The sequence below is a fragment of the Staurois parvus genome, unplaced genomic scaffold (assembly GCF_062004578.1).
Source record: "Staurois parvus isolate SC_StPar_1 unplaced genomic scaffold, SC_StPar_1.0 ptg000106l, whole genome shotgun sequence".
Lineage (NCBI taxonomy): Eukaryota > Metazoa > Chordata > Amphibia > Anura > Ranidae > Staurois > Staurois parvus.
In genome coordinates, this window is record NW_028317902.1 from 4454493 (window position 1) to 4476981 (window position 22489).

Consider the following 22489-nt stretch of genomic DNA (forward strand, 5'->3'; position numbering starts at 1 on the left):
GTGCCTACACTACACATGAAAATGTGGATTGCGATATACATGTTACATATCGCACCAGACCTCCTCTGTAACACTATACTGATGACCTATAAGGGGCTTTAAAAATGTCGCCTATAGAAAATAGAGGGTTAAAAAAGTTTGTTGCCGTTTCACAAGCGCACGCAAATTTAAGGTTTGACATGTTGGATATCTATTTACTCACTGCAACCTCATCTTTTATATTTTACAAAGAAATTGGATACTTTATTGCTTTTTGTGCCCTAAAATTAACTTGTGTATTTTTTTACTGAAACCTTTGTGATAATATTGTGTGACATAAAAAATTGGAACTACCACTATTTTATTCTCTAGGATCTCTGATTTTAGAAAATATATCATGTTTTGGGGGTTTGTGTAATCTTCAGGTCTAAAATGATTATTTAAACGTATGCAAATAACGCAAAAACAGCTCTGGCAGGGAAATGGATAAAGGATAAGTCGGACACTCCCCTTTCCTGATGAGCAGCCAATCGGTGCTCATTACACTGCAAGGTTTCTCCTCTCCCTGCTAGTCCCCGGGGGCGGGGCTGGAGACAGGCAGGGAGGTGAGGAGGAGATAAACAGCGCAATGTTAAAAATATTAAACGTTTAAGTCGCCATAAAGCCCCTTTTGTTTTTAAGAGCCCCAGACATTACTTAAAGCAGATTTAAATATAGTTTTGGTTAAATTTATGTTTTTTTATCAGGACAAGAAGATTGTCATGAGGGACAAGCAGATTGGGACACCGATTTAGTCCCTGAACAAGTAGTTTTTTAAAAAATGTCCACACCCCCGGGGGTGATCTGACGAGGGCTGTGCACAGGAGATGCCCTCACAATCTGACAGATTTGGAGTGGGCAAATATTGCCAAGTCAAGATGTGCCATGCTGATAGACTCATACCCAAAAAGACTGAGTGCTGGAATTAAATCAAAAGGTGCTTCAACAAAGTATTAGTTTAAGGGTGTGCACACTTCTGCAACCATATCATTTTGGTTTTTTATTTTTACTTCCCTCCACCTAAAAGATTTTCAGTGTGTTGTTCAAATGAGTTGTACAGTTTATAGATCACTTTAAAGGTGGAAAAAGTTCTGAAATGATTTATCTTTCTCATTTTTTTCACATCACAGAAACCTGACATTTTAACAGGGGTGTGCAGACGTTTTATATCCACTGTAACTGTGTAAATATCATACCTGGCCGAGGCTCCTGCAAACTGGAAATCAGTGAAGTAGACATTGCTACTCCAGTGATCTCCTTTAACTTCTGGGTCCTGGGCCGAGCAGCTGGCCTGCTGCAGTCTAAACACAGGAGGTCAAATGCTCGGCACAGTTGATGAATGACGCGGCTGTGTGGGTTGAGCCCCATACAGCTTCACTGTTTTTAGATTCTGACAACGGCTATAGGGAGAAGATTCCCTGCCCACTGTCACAAGGAGGGGGAATCAGGGAGAACGGTGGCAGGAGGTGGAACATGTTACATGTTCCAAAGGTGAACTTATCCTTTAAGCCTTATACCCCTTGCTTCTAACCTATAATAAAGTAATAAAAGGTCTTATATACTTTTCCGACCCACTTGGTTCCCTAATATACTGATATAACTGTTTGAATTAGAGGCACAGACCAGCTGCTTAGGCAAAGAATGCCTGTCACAGTCCCACTATATGTAGCTCATCGCCGCCATTACTAGTATAAAAAAATAAAGATAAAAATTCCAGTATATATACCGCCATTTGTAGACGCTATAATTTTTATGTAAACAAATTAATTTACATGTATTGGGATTTTATTTTAGCAAAGACATGTAGCAGAATACATTTTGGCCTAAATTCATAAAGAAATTAGATTTTTTTTTTATTGTATATGTTTATAGCAAAAAGTAAAAATATAGAGTTTTTTTTTTTCAAAATTGTCGGTCTTTTGTCTATAATGCAAAAAATAAAAAATGCAGAGGTGACCAAATACCACAGAAAGAAAGCTCTATTTGTGGGAAAAAAAGGACATACATTTCATTTATGTACAGCATTGGATGACCACTCAATTGTCAGTTAAAGTAGCTCAGCACCGTATCACAAAAAATGGCCTGGTCAGTAAAGGGGGTAAATCTTCTGGAGGGCATGTGGTTTAATAACAAACTGCTGCAAGACAAAGCGCTTTACTCACCTTCACCCCAGTGATGAGGCATCCCACAGCTCCCTAACATCCAGTGACCTCTTTGGGCAACCAGCTTCTGGGTATAGATCGCCGGTCACTTTTATTGGCTGGGCTGAGATGACGCTCACACACATGCACAGGAGTTCTGTCTTCTCGGCACTGCAGAACTTGTACAGCGAGGTCACTGTGCAGGGGCGAACAGGAAGGTAAATAACTTTAACCTCCCTGGAGGTATTCCCTAGTGTAGCTCGGGGTAACGTTTCAGCACCACAAGAGGTAACCCTGAGCTACACTTGGGAATACCTTGCAGCGTTGCTCTGGGATCTCTTCTTCACTTACCTTGTCCTTCGCTCCAGCGATATCCCCCCTGCAGTGTCCCCGGCAATGTCCTCCGGCCGATGCTGGCATCTGTCTTCCGGGTTCCGTTACCTGCGACGTCAGGATGTCCGGGAACAGAACTGGTGGGAAATTTGAAAATTTTAAAGGTGACATTCACTAAATACACTAAAATCACATAGTAAAACATTACTGTATCAAACCATTTCACATACATTTTGTCCCGAGTGCTTTGGCCTGTGCCCTGCCTGCATTTTTACTGTTCTTTCTGCCTTGAAACTGAGAAAAGTCCATGGCATCCAGAAAGCGTCCCTTTAGGTCAAAAGCGGCTTTAGACCAGCTAGAGAACAGCAATAGTAAATCAGAACCACTTGCAGAATTGAGTGATAATGATTTGTGGAGGAAATTCGTCATCAGACACTGAAAACAATTTTCCAACTTTGCTCAGTGATGTGCGAACTTGGCGCTATATTTCAAATTTCAGTGTTTTTGGTTTGATTTATATTATTGAATTAAATTTATTATTATATTATTGTTTTTTATGATTATTTATTAAATTATAATTTATGATTTAATGTTTCAAATTTTAACATACCCGGAATGTTTACTAGACTCTTGTTCGGACAGATTTCAGTGAGTTATTCCTAAAAATTACAGGCCTGCAATAAAAAAAACACATATTTCAATGCAAAAAAAGTACCGCTTTGAGCACAGAAATATGGACATAATCAGACCGCTAGGGAGGCTACTACAGAAGAGACATAGCATGCATTAAAAAGCCTGTCTGTTCACCCATTTCTATTTTTTTAAACGTTTCACTTTAAGACAACATATTTAAGCTTAAGGTTTTCTCTGCTATGTACAGGGGATTAAAAAGCTGGAATGGATATCCCATTTGTACTATAAAATCAAAACAAAATATCAGCAGAAAAACAGAGAATGAATCTGTCTTTTAAGTACTATTTCAATTAGGGGTAATGTGTGTGAAGCTTCATACATTTTTATCCCTCTGAAATAGGGTTTTTTTGCTGCCTGTGGCACTGAGAGATTTTCTCTTCACTAACTGTCCCAGTGACATCCATCGTACCCAAAGAGGTGCTGGCAACCTATAGATTTGCACGTGTAGTCAGATGAAGGAAATGAGCTCAATAGTTCTGGTGAAGCGACTCCTACACAGCAAGACTTCCCTCAGTGGGCACCCAACAATAGCTCAAACAAAACAAATACAGAAAGAACCAGACCAAAACCAGATGAAAGAGTCCAGGATCAGTTTAATTGTTGGAGAAAAAAAAAGTCATGATAAATCATGTAACACATTTCAGGGACAATATACTCCCTCTTCCTCAGGGATCAACACAGGATAAAACTTGGGTGGAGTAACAACAGTTGCTAATCAGCAATGGAGGCTTTTAAAGTAACTGTTTTCTCTTAATCCATCCATGTTTTATCCTGTGTTCAGCCCTGAAGAAGAGGAAGTGGTATTGCGCTCAGAATGCATTGACCGGATTTTATATGCCTAGCAATAAAATGATCTTGTACTTTTTCATCAGTTTAGGTCTGGCGCTCCTTTCTGTATTTCTATAGTTTGAGCCAGTGATACATATATCATTCTTGGAAGCTGAACTTCCTGTTTCCATTGTCTGTATTGTATTCTTCATGTTTAGAGATATCCATGCAGGCTCCACTAGGGACCGATATCATTGTCAATAACGTTTGGCTGTGGATTCTGTAGACCAATATATGAAGAATGCAGGAAATTCATATTCCAGAAATACCCTGGTGGTCAGGATGTGACAGTCACATGGAAATAGACGACAATAAAAGGTTCACCATTGTAGTGACCATTTTCTGTGCTGTATCTCAGGTGTTTTGTGCTACATGGAAAGCAAGAATTATTTAGAAGCTTTGAAGTGGTGCGATGAAGGCTTACGGATCAACCCAACTGAGAAAAAGCTGCTGGAAACTAGAACAAAGGCAGATAAAATGCAGGTGAGAGGCGTGTGTAATCTGCAGGCTGTAGTACCTCTTCTATGATGAGACAGAGGATATTGGCAGCTTTGAAGCTTTGTATTTTGGTGGCATTGTAAAGAAGACTGTGAGGGCTCTTGTTTATCCAGGTCATGGTCTAGCTAGTAGTAGTTGTTCTGTAATCATTAGCTAGTAGAGTTCTGTAATGTTGAAAATGTTTCACAGCTCATCCAAGTCACTTAGTCAGTTTTAATGGGTGTCGGAAAGATATCCCAACATTTATGCACAGACACCTAAATCTAATCACAATGGAATGTGTCTTAGGAGATGCTGATTGTCCAGGAATGGGATGGGATGTTTGAAAGTTGTGGAACCACCTGGTTCTATGGCATTATATACAGTAAGTAAAACAGGGTGGTTTCCCCAACATTCCATCCTTGGGGCAGTTATCCAGTGCAGAAGTCCTCAGCCTGGCTTTTGGGAACATACTGCATGCAGACCCTGCTGGACTGGATGTTTTGTGGATAACCTGGTTGTAAACTTCAGGCAATGGATTCCCGTGGGACACTTTCCAGAACTGCATAGTGCTTGTGGAAATTCCCCTCTTAGACAGCTGTCACTGGAACAGGTATCCTCATTGGAAGATTTCCCGCCAATTCTTACTCTGGTGACATAAAAATGTTGTATTTCCCATCACTTTTTGACCTGTGACAATGGTGATCAGGACAAATCGTGAAAGTGAAACTTCCTAGAGGGGACACAGACAATAAAAAATATGTCAGGGGCTCTAATCCTTCACTACATTATCCAAACTAAAACAAAAAAAGTTTTTAGATATACATACACTTTATAGATAGATAGGTTTGGCCTGATATATACAAGTATTAACATTTTTTACAAAATACTGAATATAATAATAAAACTGCAATTATGTCCAAATGGTTGACATGGGAGGAGAAAAAAAAGTCATGATGAACATAATGTTTACATTTCAACTTGGCAAGGACTGCTGCCAAGAGGTCAAATTAGATGCTTCATTATCATGAGTTTTTTTATGCTTTTCCCTTTAATCATTAATTTGCCATGAAACTACTAGGTAGTGTCCTTACTAGAGTTTTCCTATTAGGGAATAAGTGCAAGTACCCCCCACCAACCCAGGTCGTTTTTGTCTCTGCTCCAACCCACCTCTCAGCTCTACTGCTTGCCTCAAACAGACCAACAGCAACAATAAATCCCCTGGCAGCATCAATAAATCCCCCCAACAGCATCAATTGGTCTCCCAGCATCAACACTAAATCCCCCCAGCAGGATCAATAGGTCTCCCAGCAGCAACAATAAAAACCTCAGCAGCAACAATAAACCCTCCTGCAGCATCATTAAATCCTTCCAGCAACAATATATTCCCGCAGCAGCAACAATAGAGCCCTCCCTAAGCTAATAAACACATGCAAAATTTGTCTCCAACTCCTCTCAGAATATAGGCCCACATCTCTCACTGAGCTGGGACTTTGATGAACCCCTGCAGACTTCAGCTACTCTTCCAAGAATGACAAGGACCCCGCTGTTCCAAGCCCTAGACCATTTATGCACTCCTCAGCCACCTACTGGGCATCTCCTCCCCCAGTGATTGTCTGAAACCACATGAATATTCAGGACCAAGGTCTACCTCTTACAACCCACTACATTCTAGAATCCACTAGATGGCAGTCAAGCCTGCAGTCAAAAATAATCGCACACCGCTCCACACACCTTCCGATTACAGCAGAGCTAAAAAGACTAAATTTACCTTAATCTCTCTAGGAACCTATTTTTCTGCTACATTTGGATGCCAAAACGGGGCCCCATTGAAATCAGAGAGCCAAATTGTCAAAGTAAAATGGGTTCTGGAGCCTGCAGGCTTTATAGAGGCTTTGGAGGGATAAAAAGGAAGGAAGAGAGAGAGGCGCCTTCTAAGTGCAGTATATAAATACAGTTTAATAAGCCACAATAAAAAACCCTCACAATGGTAAAGGTTAAAAAGCCCATCAAGTAGGTAAGAATGCCTGCAGGTATACTGCCATAATCCACATCCTGCAGAAGTCTGTCCGACCACCATGGGACTGCCGTGGATGGTGAGGGAGTCTCAGAGTGCTGCCACCAAAGACCAGAAGTGTCCGTGACCAGCGTGGACCGCAAGAGCCGGGCGGATGTGACGTCACAGAGGGGAGGGGGTGGCACACCAGAGAAAACAAGGCTACGCGCTTAGAGCTTTATTCTCCTTCCAAAGGCCTGTAGCTCCAAGCGTGTAGCCTTGTTTTCCATGGTGCGATGGGCTTTTTAACATTTTACCATTGAATGTTTTTTACTGTGGCTTATTAAACTGTATTGTTATACTGCACTTAGAAGGTGCCTCTCTCTTCCTTCCTTTTTATTTGTATAGAGTTGACATACTCTGGGATGGCTGCCACATAAGTGGTATTATTGTTATGGATATTTATGGACTAATACGGACTTCATATTATGCACTTCATTTACCAAATAGGATATGAGCCTTTAGTGCGGTGAGAGTGTTTTTTAAATTTGGAGCCTCAAATACTGAGTTTTTGTTTAGCCAGCATCTAGATTTTCCAAATGTGCAAGGCTCTCTTAGTATGGATACTGACTATAGTTCTGTGCTCCACCTTCACCAGGAGTCTGTGTTGCTGCATATGAGCAGCTCTGGTTGGTGCAAGTGTGCACAAGAGTTTGAGTTCTGTCTAGAGGATGGAGACAGAGAGTAGCGTAAGCATTCTTATGCCCCAGGTCTTTGTTTACATGTGACAGAAGTGATCTGCTGAGTTGTCTGTCACTGCAGGTCTGTGCTGATGGGAGGTCTGAAAAGGGCACTGCTAATCTAAAGAAGCAAGCGTCACTATTGTCTGGTTGTGGAGTGGCAACCCCCCACACCTGTGTTGGTAATGAGTACCAGCGCATACCATCTACCATCTATTACAATATCTGTAATCTCTAAACGTTTCTGTAGGGTAAGGGCTTGGATGTACCCAATGCAATTTCCCTGTGTGGCCACTACATGATGCTAGAGTTAGGCTTAGGCCCAGTACCACTTGGAATAATAGGCAGTGTGGGTGACTTAGGAGCCTATAGAGGTCTCCATAGGTAGGATTCCAATATAGGCAAGGCACCAGGGCCAGATCTAGCCAGTATGATATGGGGGTGTAGTAAAAAATGTCAGGGGGGCACAGGGTATGAGGTCTGCAGGGCAGTGTACAAAAACAGAAATCAATAGCAGAGTGTACTGGGGGTCAACAGATCAGAGGATAGGGGTTAGCAGAGCAGAGGGCTGGAATCAGCAGTTTGTAGGGCAGTGTACCGATCGACTTCTGTACAACCAGCTTCTAGGAAAGTGATAAGTCTCTCCGCTGTCAGAACACAATACCTCAGTGGGAGTGATCTCCGCATCCACTCAGGAACCCCGATGTTGAACATAGAACGACTAATGTATAGACTGCTTTACTGAGCTTACCATAAGGAAGAATTTCATTAAAACCAGCAACTGTTGAGACAATGAAACCTTCGTCAGGTTTATTTACTGTATATCAATGCATAATGTACAGAGTACAGGGGTTAGGTGTAAGTAATATACAAAACAACATATGGAGTGCAACAGTAAAGATGAGTGCCACATTCACATCGGTGTCCCCAAAGTGTCACCACCTTACTTCAGAGTCGGTCAGAGTCTTGCAGAGTGTCCCCTTACATCACAATCTGGCAGAGTCCCCTTCTTACAGCCCTTGTGGCTGTGTATCTCCTTTTCAAATTCTTTGGGTTTAGCCCAGGGCAGGGGCGGACTGACCATTTGGAAACTCTGGCACTGCCCGAGGGCCCGGGGTCAGTAGGGGGCCCCATGAGATGCCCCTGGTACCTTTTTCATAGGCTTTTTTGAATTTGGGCAAGAACACAGGGGCCCCATGATCCCCTATTGCCCAGGGGCCCCATGAGTTGTCAGTCCGCCCCTGGCCCAGGGTGTATTTTCAGAAGGTTTGATCTTGTTGGTTCTGAACTCCGTTACATTACTCCGTTAAATTGCTCATGGGCCCATGTCAATAAAATAGTTTCAGGAGCATCATTTTTTTTTAAGTTAAATAGCTTACCCTCTGGTTTTAGTTTCTTCTCAGTTAAACAAGCATTAAAGGGTTACGGAAGAATAGGTTTGTTAAAGATAGCCGTAAGCCAGTTGCCACTGGGATTCTGTTGGGCCTTTGTAAGGCCACAATGTTTGCCAGTCAGCATTTGAAGCTGCTTTATTTAATTATTTATTTAGCAATATCTTGCTGAGGTGTAAGAAACGTATTGATGGTTAAAGGAAGCGATTGATTTCAGTTATTTAAGGGGTGTGCTACCAAATATTAAATTGAGGTGCCAATAATTTTGTCCAGTCCATTTTTGGGGGTTTTTGAATGTGTCAGATTTTTCTTTTTGTTTCTCCACTTTTTTGTGTCATACCAATACAAACAGAAGAAATAAACATAAGAATGCCTAAACATTTGCAATTGCAACAATTTTCGGGATGAAGTAGTGCATTATCTGACAGATATGCAGGGGTGCCAGTATTTTTGGCCATGACTGTAGATACATATGACAGTTGAGCAGATCTTAATGACATCTTCAACACACATTCCTGTACATGTTGTCTAAGTGCCTTTTTAGTGTGACCCTGGTGTCCTCCTGTAGCCCCATAAGGTAATCCTACCATAGCGAGGTGGGAAAGTCCATAAAAAGTCCTTTGCAAGGCAAAATTCCATGATTGGCAGTAAATCCATAATTGGTAGCAATAATTCCTACAAGTCCATAATCTGGTAGCATAAGTCCATATGATCCATATTCCTTGGAACCCAAAGTGGTCTCCCACAAGGAAGCACAGAGCAACAGATTAACAGCTATAATAGTCTCAGTCACTCAATGAGCCCCTATTTATATGGTATGACCTGCAAGGGGTGGTACCCTCCTGAAAAGAGCAGAAAAACCTGGCCAGCAGAGTTAACCCTTGCTTCTCAGGATTTGCCAGCTCAGCAGGGCAACTAAGGAAAACAGTGTATAGTTAAAATTAAAAAACCACAGAGCGTATAACATGCAAGAAAAAAAATGTAACAAGCAACATTCTGGAAGCACCTGCTTACAGACTGACTAGCCCTAGTTTCATAAGAACAAGGCCTGACTATATAGCCACACAAGTCACACTGAGCCTAGGAGTAGAGAAGATAAACACATTTTCCCACTCTAACGCTCCATGCACACTAGCATTTTTTTAAGCTCCTAGAAGCTGTTATTTGCATTGTTTCTGCTCCTAGAAGCTACATAGGGATATCTAATGTGTCCATGCACACTACTTTAGGGTATTAGCATTTTTTGAGCTTTAGCATCTAATAACAGAAAAACAAGATTTGGAGCATTTTTACAGCAGAAGAAAATGCTACAAGCTCCTAAACACTACTAAAATGCTCCTAACAACTTTTTTTCTATCATTTTCTTCTAAACAGTACTAAAAAGTTACTAAAACACACTATTACCAGCATTTTTTATCCAGTCTTTTTTCAGATTGCAGCAAATCTTTTATTGTCAGCAAAGCAGAAAGCTTGATTGCTCTCTCTAGAAAGATTCTTAAAATGACAGTCTTCAGATGTCTCTGTAAATAACAGAAGTATCTTTTTCATTCTCCCTTCCCCCTGGTACATTTCAGTAGAGCAAAGGGAAATATCTTTATCATCATTAGTAATTCTTTACCAGTTTTCTGCTATTGTCACAGCAAGAATTATACTGTAAGTGCCAGAAGCTCCCAAACAGAAACACTGCACCTGCAATGTCAAATCAATGCAGTAAACCTGATGAAAACCACAAAAAATGTGAAGCAATAAACACTTTAAAAAGGGACTTGGTATTAACCCGCTATAACAGTCTTTGTGTCAAGTTAGAATTCAGTAATTCACTAATGACATTAGGAAGCTGTCATATTTGGCAATATAAGTAGAAGAAATGCTTCTATAAATGATATTTTGGCTCCTGCTAAACAGGCAGCTGACCGGGCAAAGCTCAAATGTCCAAACAGCTGACGTATAGTCTGAACCAAGGTTTGGAACGGAAGTGTTGGCTCATCCCTATAAAAGGAATTCACATTTGTACTGTAGGCAATAGCCAAACAGGGATATATAAAAATTGAATCATATATTTTACTGAACGAGCTGAATAGACTGCAAGCTTGTGAAACAGCTCAGGCTTTTATCGAGTGAGCAGCACAGACTTGAGCTTTCTCTAAGCTTGCAATTATCAACTCAGCAAAAGAAAAGTATTATTTAATACTATAAGCCCTACTTAAGTGGTAGGTGCAGTAAACTGAACGTGTAAAGTGAGCTCTATGGTTTTTGATTATTCTTTCATTTTATAGCACACATTGTATTCATTTTATTTTTCTTATATACAGTACATATATGTATTTGTTTATCTCTATATATTCATTATTTATTTGCTTTCCATAGGACAGTGATGAAGGTGTAGACATAGTAGAAGACTTACAGGGAGCCATAAATGATTAAGCTAGAAACAATTCATGAGCCTAACATCCATATAGTAAGTTTATAATTCTAGATATTTATACTTTATACATCTAATATAATTTTACTTCAAAAATGAAAAAAAAAATGAGATTGTAACAATATCAGATATTACATCTTAGTAGACCAAGATGTCAGAAACCGCTGCTGTCTTGGTTTTTAAGGTACAGGCTCAAGGGCAGTTATCCTTGCTACTACTTAATGAATCAATATCCTTGGGAAGACATGCAGGATGCAAACTCTAATTTTTGAAACTACATGCTTGCTCTAATTTGGGACCATTTAAGAGCCTGTCCTTTTTAACCGTTTCTGCATTTTTTGCATACAATTAAAAATCCCTTTTAGACCTGAAAATTACATAAAACCCCAAAACATTATATATTTTCTGAAAGCAGACACCCTAAAGAATAAAATATGGTAGTTCCAATTTCTGATGTCACATGATATAGCAGAACAGATTTTAAAATGCAACATCAGTTAAAAACACACTTAAGTTAATTTTAGTGCATGTAAACCCATTATTTTATCCAAGTTTTTGATAAAATACAGTCAGGTCCATAAATATTGGGACATGGACACAATTCTAACATTTTTGGCTCTATACACCACCACAATGGATTTGAAATGAAATGAACAAGATGTGCTTTAACTGCAGACTGTCAGCTTTAATTTGAGGGTATTTACATCCAAATCAGGTGAACAGTGTAGGAATTACAACCGTTTGCATATGTGCCTCCCACTTGGTAAGGGACCAAAAGTAATTTCAAGTGTGCTATTTGCATTTGGAATCTGTTGCTGTCAACTCTCAAGATGAGATCCAAAGAGCTGTCACTATCAGTGAAGCAAGCCATCATTAGGCTGAAAAAACAAAACAAACCCATCATCCCAATATTTATGGACCTGACTGTATATATTTTTTATACAAAATATAAAATTGTATGCTCCCGTGAAATGGTGATTAACTTTGGAACCCTATGTTTTCTATAGGCAAAATTTTAGAAGACCCTACCGGTCATCAGTTTAGAATTCACCTTGAATAATGGCCTAGAATTATTGCTCTTACTCTGTCATGCATAGAAATATGTAACCTGTGTAGCTCAATTGATGGACACAATTCTAACATTTTTGGCTCTATACACCACCACAATGGATTTGAAATGAAATGAACAAGATGTGCTTTAACTGCAGACTGTCAGCTTTAATTTGAGGGTATTTACATCCAAATCAGGTGAACGGTGTAGGAATTACAACAGTTTGCATATGTGCCTCCCACTTGGTAAGGGACCAAAAGTAATGGGACAATTGGCTTCTCAGCTGTTCCATGGCCAGGTGTGTGTTATTCCCTCATTATCCCAATTACAATGAGCAGATAAAAGGTCCAGAGTTAATTTCAAGTGTGCTATTTGCATTTGGAATCTGTTGCTGTCAACTCTCAAGATGAGATCCAAAGAGCTGTCACTATCAGTGAAGCAAGCCATCATTAGGCTGAAAAAACAAAACAAACCCATCAGAGAGATAGCAAAAACATTAGGCGTGGCCAAAACAACTGTTTGGAACATTCTTAAAAAGAAGGAATGCACTGGTGAGCTCAGCAACACCAAAAGACCCGGCAGACCACGGAAAACAACTGTGCTGGATGACCAAATAATTCTTTCCCTGGTGAAGAAAACACCCTTCACAACAGTTGGCCAGATCAAGAACACTCTCCAGGAGGTAGGTGTATGTGTGTCAAAGTCAACAATCAAGAGAAGACTTCACCAGAGTGAATACAGAGGGTTCACCACAAGATGGAAACCATTGGTGAGCCTCAAAAACAGGAAGGCCAGATTAGAGTTTGCCAAACGACATGTAAAAAAGCCTTCACAGTTCTGGAACAACATCCTATGGACAGATGAGACCAAGATCAACTTGTACCAGAGTGATGGGAAGAGAAGAGTATGGAGAAGGAACTGCTCATGATCCTAAGCATACCACCTCATCAGTGAAGCATGGTGGTGGTAGTGTCATGGCGTGGGCATGTATGGCTGCCAATGGAACTGGTTCTCTTGTATTTATTGATGATGTGACTGCTGACAGAAGCAGCCGGATGAATTGTGAAGTGTTTCGGGAATATTATCTGCTCATATTCAGCCAAATGCTTCACAACTCATTGGACGCCGCTTCACAGTGCAGATGGACAATGACCCAAAGCAGACTGCAAAAGCAACCAAAGAGTTTTTTAAGGGAAAGAAGTGGAATGTTATGCAATGGCCAAGTCAATCACCTGACCTGAATCTGATTGAGCATGCATTTCACTTGCTGAAGACAAAACTGAAGGGAAAATGCCCCAAGAACAAGCAGGAACTGAAGACAGTTGCAGTAGAGGCCTGGCAGAGCATCACCAGGGATGAAACCCAGCGTCTGGTGATGTCTATGCGTTCCACACTTCAGGCTGTAATTGACTGCAAAGGATTTGCAACCAAGTATTAAAAAGTGAAAGTTTGATTTATGATTATTATTCTGTCCCATTACTTTTGGTCCCTTAACAAGTGGGAGGCACATATGCAAACTGTTATAATTCCTACACCGTTCACCTGCTTTGGATGTAAATACCCTCAAATTAAAGCTGACAGTCTGCAGTTAAAGCACATCTTGTTTGTTTCATTTCAAATCCATTGTGGTGGTGTATAGAGCCATTAATGTTAGAATTGTGTCCATGTCCCAATATTTATGGACCTGACTGTATATATTTTTTATACAAAATATAAAATTGTATGCTCCCGTGAAATGGTGATTAACTTTGGAACCCTATGTTTTCTATAGGCAAAATTTTAGAAGACCCTACCGGTCATCAGTTTAGAATTCACCTTGAATAATGGCCTAGAATTATTGCTCTTACTCTGGCATGCATAGAAATATGTAACCTGTGTAGCTCAATTGATGTTTTAACACATAAGCACCCCCAAAGCGTGCATTTCCATTTTTACATTTGTATATGTAGGGGTGGGAAGCAGTGGTGTATTTTGGTTTTGTGGTGCCTTAGGCAAGAATAAAATGAGGCACCCCGCCATCTAAATTTGTTCTACCCCCTTCCTGACAAGCGGGGCATCTTGACAGGAGTGGGGAGTGTCACTCGCTGTGCTCTCATACACCTTGGGAAGTACTTTTCCTCCAAGCTCTATCCTGTCCAGCAGCAGCTCCTCCACTCAGTGTCAGGATCTGGTGCCAGGAGCAGTAGCTGAGCCTGTGTTCCATCTCCACCAGGATTTCTGCCAGCAGCTGCAACAAAGAGCAAGGGGGGCTCCTCCACCCTGACCTCATCTTCTTCTTCCTTCTCCACAGACCCTCTGCTGCTACCCCCTGGCCTCACCCACCCCGCACAGCCTGGCGCACACTGCAGATCCTGACCGTACCCTGTCTGACAACAGGCCCCAGCCCCGACAACTCCCTGCACACACCAGGGATCCACCCACCATTCTGCCTTTGCATTAAACATGGCCCTGGTTGGGGCCCATGGTCCAAGCCCCTCAGGACACATGGGTCCCCTACATGTATTGGCTGCCCCCCCCCAATGGCGGTTCTGTTGCTCATACCCGCATGTGTCCCTTCTGCTTGGGGACAGCGCCGCCCCCATGAAAAATGCTGCACAAGGCAAACGCCTTGTTTGCCTCTCAGTAGATACACCCCTGATTGTGAGGGGGCTCAAAAATACAATGTAACTTTAATTTTCTATAGTTTTTTGACAAACTTTTTTTTCATCACATGGAAACAAAAAGCCCACTATGTGATGCAATTTTCGGTGACAGGTTATCTTTAACGAAGCAATCATCAATAAATAGTGTAGCAAAGAATACAATAACCAGTCAAAATCTAAAATGCATAAAAATATTCATATATTGAGTCCTATGTGAAAATGTAAATGTATAAATAATATTAAACAGTCTTCTGTTTTTCAAATTCCTATCTCGTATTCACGTGCTCCACCAAAACATGAAAAGTGCACCACCAGAAGAAGTAGCCACTCACCTGAACTATTGGACTTATATAGTACAAGTAAATATACAGGTCTCAAAGGCATGCATTTCCCACACAGGACACCAGGTGGCAGCAGGTCCCCTTTAGATCTCCTTAACAAGTTACTAAACCCACAACAGTAAAATCAGTCTGTATATGCAGTAAAGCATGCTTGTTATACTCACTGTGGAACCTAAGGGGTTAATCCTCTGCATTGTGTAAAAAGGACATTTGATCCTGTTTTCCCTGCCCCTCCTCTTGTTCAAATGTCCATGTCCTATCTCCTGATAAGACAGACTGAAACTGTAGCTATTCTGCGCATGCTCAGTTTAGTGAGTATTGCTGGAGAGGTTTTTTTTTCTTGATCAGCACAGGGCCAATCAGCACTGTCCAGACAGAGGTCAGGGGTTTTGCATCCTCCTAGAGCAGAAAGAAACTTGTCCTACAAGCTTTAATCAGTGCTCTGCTGAAGTCAAAAGACTGCTCCAACTGCTGATGGGAAAAGCCAATTATATTTACTAAAATAATTGCATTTCCATGTTCTGTGTACTGTGGGAGACCAGATATAGTAAATGCAGGGTCCTGGGTTTAGTAACACTTTAAGCACTGGTAACTCGTTCAATAAAATTTATGCCACCCAAATTCTCCATCACAAACAGGTTGTGTATATCCTTCAAATATCAATGTTAACTTGCTATTAGGAGGCCTACTAGCACTTTAAATGTGATAAAGTCCATATGGATTTCAAAATGGATGGAAGTAGATGCATAAGAGGAAAGATTCGATCCAAAAGCTATCACCATTCACCCAAACAAGTTGGCCTCTTACCACACAGTTTGACCGCACAAAAGGTCGGTCAAAATGAGGAGTATGGTATATCCTCAAATGCAGAATGGATTGTCAATAGAAATCCCCTCCACAATAATAAGTAACTTCTTCAACTTCAATAAACCTCCAGATGGCAGAATCTCCCATCAGATGGTAAAGAAATGCATAGAGAAGAAAGGCAACTCATAGTGTAGTATTTAAAATTATAATCAATTTATTTAGGTTCCAAGTACATGAATGAATAAAACAACCAGCTTGGTAAAAACAGGATGCTTCTAACCGACAAGATGGCCGCTGTCCCTCCAGAGCGCAATGTCGTCACATGGCGAGGCTTCACCCTACGCAGTTCATCATCAAAAGGACGTCGTCGGGGGCGGGGCCAGCGCAACACATCACTGCATATAAATAGAGCTCGGAGGAACACTTCCCCGAGAGATGTGTCCTGGTAACTGGAAGACATACTCAAAACAGGAAGTAAAGGGCAAACGGACCTCGAAGGGACCCTCTCATTTCTTGGAATGCGCTCCAAAGGCAGGAAGCAAACATCAATCTGAATGTCACTAAACTAAGAGGAATCGCACTCCCATAATAGGAAGCAACCCTCCAGTATGAGTAATATATTAACAATGGGTCCCGATCCAAATAATATAAATATAATAAAAAATAACCGATCTAAATTGTTCAACCAATTAACATCATATTATAATATGTTGGTACATAAACAGTTTCAAATAAAAATAAAAAAATATCAACAATAAAGAAGGGACAGAGCCATCTTGTGGTACCAAAACAGATTACAATACAACAGTGGTATAGACTCGGTCACCTCGAGGGCTGGCAAATACATTGACTCCTTTTTACAGCCTGTGGCGTTTACCACACCTTATTTTTGGAAAGACGATCAACTTATTGAATTCCATTGAATGGAAAGAGTTCTATTTTGGCCATGGCCGATGTAGCCTCCCTTTATACTATTATTTCACATGAACATGGGAGGGAGGCTGTAGATTGTTTTCTTTGGAGGGATGTCATGCTAAGAGAACAGCAATGAGAGTTTATTCTCTCCTTATTGGACTTTGCTATGGGCCACAACTATTTTTGGTTTAAAGGCTCATACTTTCTACAAAAGAGGGGCGTTGCTATGGATGAAAAGTTGATATATTTTTTATTTGAAGCTGTTGTATGTACCAACATACTGTAATATAATTTTCATTGGTTGAACAATTTAAATCAATTATTTTAGATTATATTTATGTCTTGGAAATTCGCTTTAACGAATTTCTCCTTACCGTGAGTACTCGCAGTTGGATGCGCAGAAATCCCCCATAAAGCTGTGCGAATCTCGCTTACCACGACTGCAGCTAAACTACACGATTCCTGCCCATCCAAATACTTTGGTTCTGTTGAAATGTAGGTGATTGGAGCTCCGTTACCCTAGAATGATCACACGACACTCTAAGGCTGGTTGCAATCCACATAAGGGCTGATTTTAGACCCAGCTCTCTGTTTTATTAAAAATACACACATGCCCCCCACATGAATAAAGTCAATCCCCTCCCACCGAACAATGCAATGGGGATTGCCTATACACAGGATGTACATTCCAATTGGAGCATAGCCTTTGCTATTATCTATCACTGGTCCTCCCCATGAGTCTTCTGAGGTCAGCAGACTTCCTCCCCTTCCCCCCTATGAGCCATCTGAGGTCATATTTCCTGTCCTTCTAGCTTCTATTGGTATGTAAATTCTCTGCACAAGCATCTCCTAAAAACACCAGTCTGTACCTGGATGGGCCCGATACGATCTTTATTAAAACACATCCATCCAAGATACAGTTCAGATTAGTAATGGGTTGTAAGATATGCATAAGCCTACACGTGGAGTTCACACCGCCTGCGCATTGCGTTATGAAGCCCACGTGGTACTATGCTGCTGATATGTGGATACAGGCCCACGGTCTACTGACAGCAGCATTCGCATGGAATGCCGTGGTGGTATACACGCCGGTCTATAAGCGCAGATCTGCCATCTCATCCATTACCAAGCTGAGTACTGTAATACATACATTGTACATGCGCATGGCCCAATTGCAGCCTTCAGAGCTTTAATTAAGCCACACGAGAGACATATGAATAACACGAATATATGACACATTTAAAGTTCGACCAACAATACAAAATTTCCATGACAATTTATATTATTTGGATCGGGACCCGTTGTTAATATATTACTCATACTGGGGAGTTGCTTCCTATTATGGGAGTGCAATTCCTCTTAGTTTAGTGACATTCGGATTGAAGTTTGCTTCCTGCCTTTTGGAGTGCATTCCAAGAAGTGGGAGGGTCCCTTCGAGGTCCGTTTGCCCTTTACTTCCTGTTTCAAGTATGTCTTCCAGTTACCAGAGCATATCTTGATTAGGGGGAACGACATTGCGCTCTGGAGGGACAGCGGCCATCTTGTCGGTTAGAAACATCCTGTTTTTACCATGCTGGTTGTTTTATTCATTCATGTACTTGGAACCTAAATAAATTGATTGATTATAATTTTAAATACTACACTATGAGTTGCCTTTCTTCTCTATGCATTCCTTTACCATCTGATGGGAGATTCTGCCATCTGGAGGTTTATTGAAGTTGGAGAAGTTACTTATTATTGTGGAGGGGATTTCTATTGACAATCCATTCTGCATTTGAGGATATACCATACTCCTCATGTTGACTGACCTTTTTTGCGGTCAAACTGTCTGGTAAGAGACCAACTTGTTTGGGTGAATGGTGATAGCTTTTAGATCAAATCTTTCCTCTTATGCATCTACTTCCATCCATTTAGGAATCCATATGGACTTTGTCACATTTAAAGTGCTATAAGGCCATTGTATAATTAGCGCTGCATTTATCTATTTATATCATATTATTGCCTTCAAATGTGCAAGCTGCTTTATTTATTCTTGTTGTTTAAATTCTGAGCACAAGTGTTTGTTTATATTAGGAGGCCTTTTGCCTGCTATCTCTTTGCATCCAACAGCTTCATAGTCACATCAGAGTAGGCTTCAGTCATGTGTATCCCCTGTCCACCAGGCAGATGGGATTGGTTCTCAAACACCTCCTCTACAAAGCTCATGTGACCGGCGTCCCTGTCATACAACAAACAGGAAACAGTAGAGAAATATTCCCAGGAAGAGGAGTGCAACGGTGACCAGGATAACCAGAATGAGGCACTTCTATCTGCTCCACAGGATGTACTTCAGTGTCTTGTATGGAAAGCATGGTCTGAGAAGGGGACACACAGACAGGAGGGGGTGCATTGGCCATCCAGTGACACGAGCTTGGCGGATAACCGACCAGAGAAGAGGAAAGGAGACAGAGGACAGGCCGAGGCCCTGGGGCAGTCAGCAGGCATCCAGAGACATCATTTCTATGGTTCACATCTCCATACAAGACAGTGGAGTACATACAGGAGGGACTGACACATCTAGGGGTGTGTGGAAGCATTTTGGCAGCTGCTTTCATCTGACCGCTGACAGTTATATTTAAAAAACAAATATATAAATATAAAAACATCTAGCACAATATCATAGGCACAATATAATCAAAATAGAAACTCAAGGTATAGCGCAGACTCTAAATAAGGATACATTTTAAAATCTATTCATCACATTAACAGCATGAGTTCAATCAAATGGTAAAGATGAAAAGACTCACTAATCCTTAGAGGGTCTCCGCTATACAGGCTTGAGAGAAATCTGAAGTGGAGAAAGAGAGGAAACTAAAATCCGCCTCCACACCAAACAGTGTCTTACCAGATGGTTTGATCGCCCATCAGTCAAAATACGCAGTATAAAAATCATAGTAAAGTCTCCACCTCTGATTTCGTTGCCACCACTCTTAATAATAAATCTCCTCCAACTGGATAAATAACGATGGTCCAGAGTGCATGGATCAGAATAAAAAAAAACCCTCTCATAGTGTAGTAAATTGAGTAAAAATAAAATTTAATCAATTTTAAATGAATGCACAGGCATAACGTAGTACCACAGTGCTGTGACCTGCCAGTGTTGTTTCCAACCACGACGTGGTGGCCATCTTGTCGGTTGGAAACAACATTGTATTCATTTAAAATGTGAGTTTTATTCTTTGATTACTTTTTATTTTTACTCAATTTACTATACTATGAGAGGGTTTTTTAATTCTGATCCATGCACTCTGTGAGTTTTATTCTTTGATTACATTTTATTTTATGAAGTAAGGTAATGTCTGACACTGATGTCTCGTGTCTGCGTGAGTGTGACCCAGCTGGCCGTCCATCACATTTGCGATGTGTCAGTGAGTGATGACATCATCACGATCCCACAGCCTGCTCTTCTACTGCCTGCTGATCTGTGTTAATGTTGGCGGTGGTGTGTTGTCAGGTCTGTCACGGTGTGGTATCACACAGTTCAGGTGTGCTCTGTGTGTGGGCTGGGCTGACTGTTACAGCGTTTTGTCTCCCCTCCATTGCCTGGGGAACTCCAACCTGAGATCTGTCCTAATGTGGATCCATTATCCTCCACTCACTGCAACTGTCACCCTGCCACTGCCAGCCAAGATACAGTCCGTCTGTGAGAGTGATTTTGTCTTTAATATTGGTGCTGGTGGTACTTATTTTTGTGAATTAAAAGAAATTTAGTAGTTTCATGTTTTGTTGATTTCATATTTTCTGCTGTTTAAAATTTTTATTTACTTATTTTTTTTTGGGGGTGGTAGGCGGAAGTAGCTGGTGTTTTCTAGGGTGCAAAATAGTCTAGCACCAGCCCTGGTTGCAGGCGATGGCGGTGTTTTGCCTTTGGGAGGGGGAACTGCATCTTGATATATTTGTTTACCTACCCAGTTGTAAATCAGATTTGGGGGAAGGCACAGATGATGAGCAGATGGATAATGCAAGGGAAATACCTTAGGGCATAGAGGAGGGAGAAGGAAAGAGAAGAAGGTACAGCGGGATACAAGAGAAAAGAGAGGCAAAAAGGCCTGAAAAGATTCCATAGACTGGAGAACATGATAAAGAATCTTAAAATGTGTGGTGGGCAGAAGCACTGCAGGGAGTAGCATGACTATAGACAAAAAAGGGGGGTGAAAATGGGTACTAAACATCCCTGATTCTCTTCTTGCATCCCATCAGTAATGCCATTGGCAATAAATATTTTTTTATTTTTCAGTTCACTATAAGCTTCTTTGGTACACAGCACATCAGACATCATCAAATGTGAGGTCACCAAAACCACCCTCAGCAGTTCACACTATATGTGTTTTAGTTGCTTTTTTTTCTGCATCCAAAACGCACAGAAAGTAGATTATATGGTTGTCAATATCATAGTTCACATCAGTGCTTGTAGTTCCAGTGCGTTCCAGTTACAGAAAAAAGAGTAGAAAAGGCTGCATTGTTCCTGCACAGAACTGTACTAGAGGGCGGTAAAATGCATCAAAAATGCACATGTCCCTATTTAAATTGAAGAAAAAGAGAGGGGAAAATGAACTGGAATGCATCAAAAACGCACTGAAATGCACCAAAAATGCATCAAAAACGTGCATGGAAAAACTCATCCGAAACGCATCTGGACTGCGTTTCTATAGTGTGAACAGGCCCAAAAGACATAGAATAGTCCATTAACTCCATAAACAATTACCCCATTGCTTACTAGGTGTGTAGGCTGGAAAAGTGGCCTAAATTGTCTCAGTTTGCCATACAAGTGTTCTGATGCCCAATCTGCTGTTTTGAGGAGGTATTTACTGCAATTGCAACACAACACTAAAGGTCATCAAGCTGTTGTCAACAAGAATCAGGAGATCAACAATAAAGTCATACCATTATATCTGTATACACTTTAAAGATCTTTTTGTCACGTTTGTGTGCACAATCTATTTTAAGTTCTGCAGTACTGAATGTATTATATTTAGATTCTTAATAATAGAGCTATTTTATTTTCTTTTCCAGGTGCATTTTGGACTTCACATTTAGAAAATATAATAGCATGCATGAAAAATAAAACAAAAAAAAACATTAAAAGCAAATCATTAATTATACCATTTGATTTGTTTTTCCTGATTTTCTTGCATTACCTATATATGCACCAGAAAATTCTTAACATGAAACTCCCACTTTTATTGAGAAAAAATGCAATCCCTGCTTGGTGAACATGAATAAATGATCATTATATGGATTTTAATAAACTTTGTAGCAGCTTCCTTCCTTTTCTGTTCTGAAAAAAAACCTGTTTGTTCCGCTATGTCTTTTCAATGCTGTTTCCTGAATAAAGAGTATATGTTCATTATAAACACTTGGTGCACTTTCATAGTATTTAACCCTTATGCAGGCCATACTTGGAACAAATTCTGAACAGATTTTATTTTGAAAATCAGAAATTTTGTGCATTTTGTAACCCGATGGTGCTACTATTGATTTCGAAATTGGACCAGTCAAGCATTAAATTTCATCCCATGTTGCTAAAGAAAATAATTTACATGGCTGGAAATCTTCTTTTCTTTCCAGGTCACAACTCATGCTCATTTTTTTTATTGTATTTCTCACATGATTCTCCCGTTATTGATTAGAAAATTATTTTTCAAAAAATTTACA

The 22489-nt window shown here is 40.5% G+C and overlaps 1 long non-coding RNA gene across 1 annotated transcript; it reads left to right on the plus strand.

Annotated features, from left to right (window-relative positions):
- The first annotated feature begins 4356 nt into the window (after positions 1-4356).
- Positions 4357-22141, plus strand: LOC149467543 (uncharacterized). Its single transcript, XR_016311917.1, has 3 exons — positions 4357-4496; positions 10985-11075; positions 21848-22141. It is a non-coding gene; the product is annotated as an uncharacterized LOC149467543 (long non-coding RNA).
- The last annotated feature ends 348 nt before the right edge of the window (positions 22142-22489 follow it).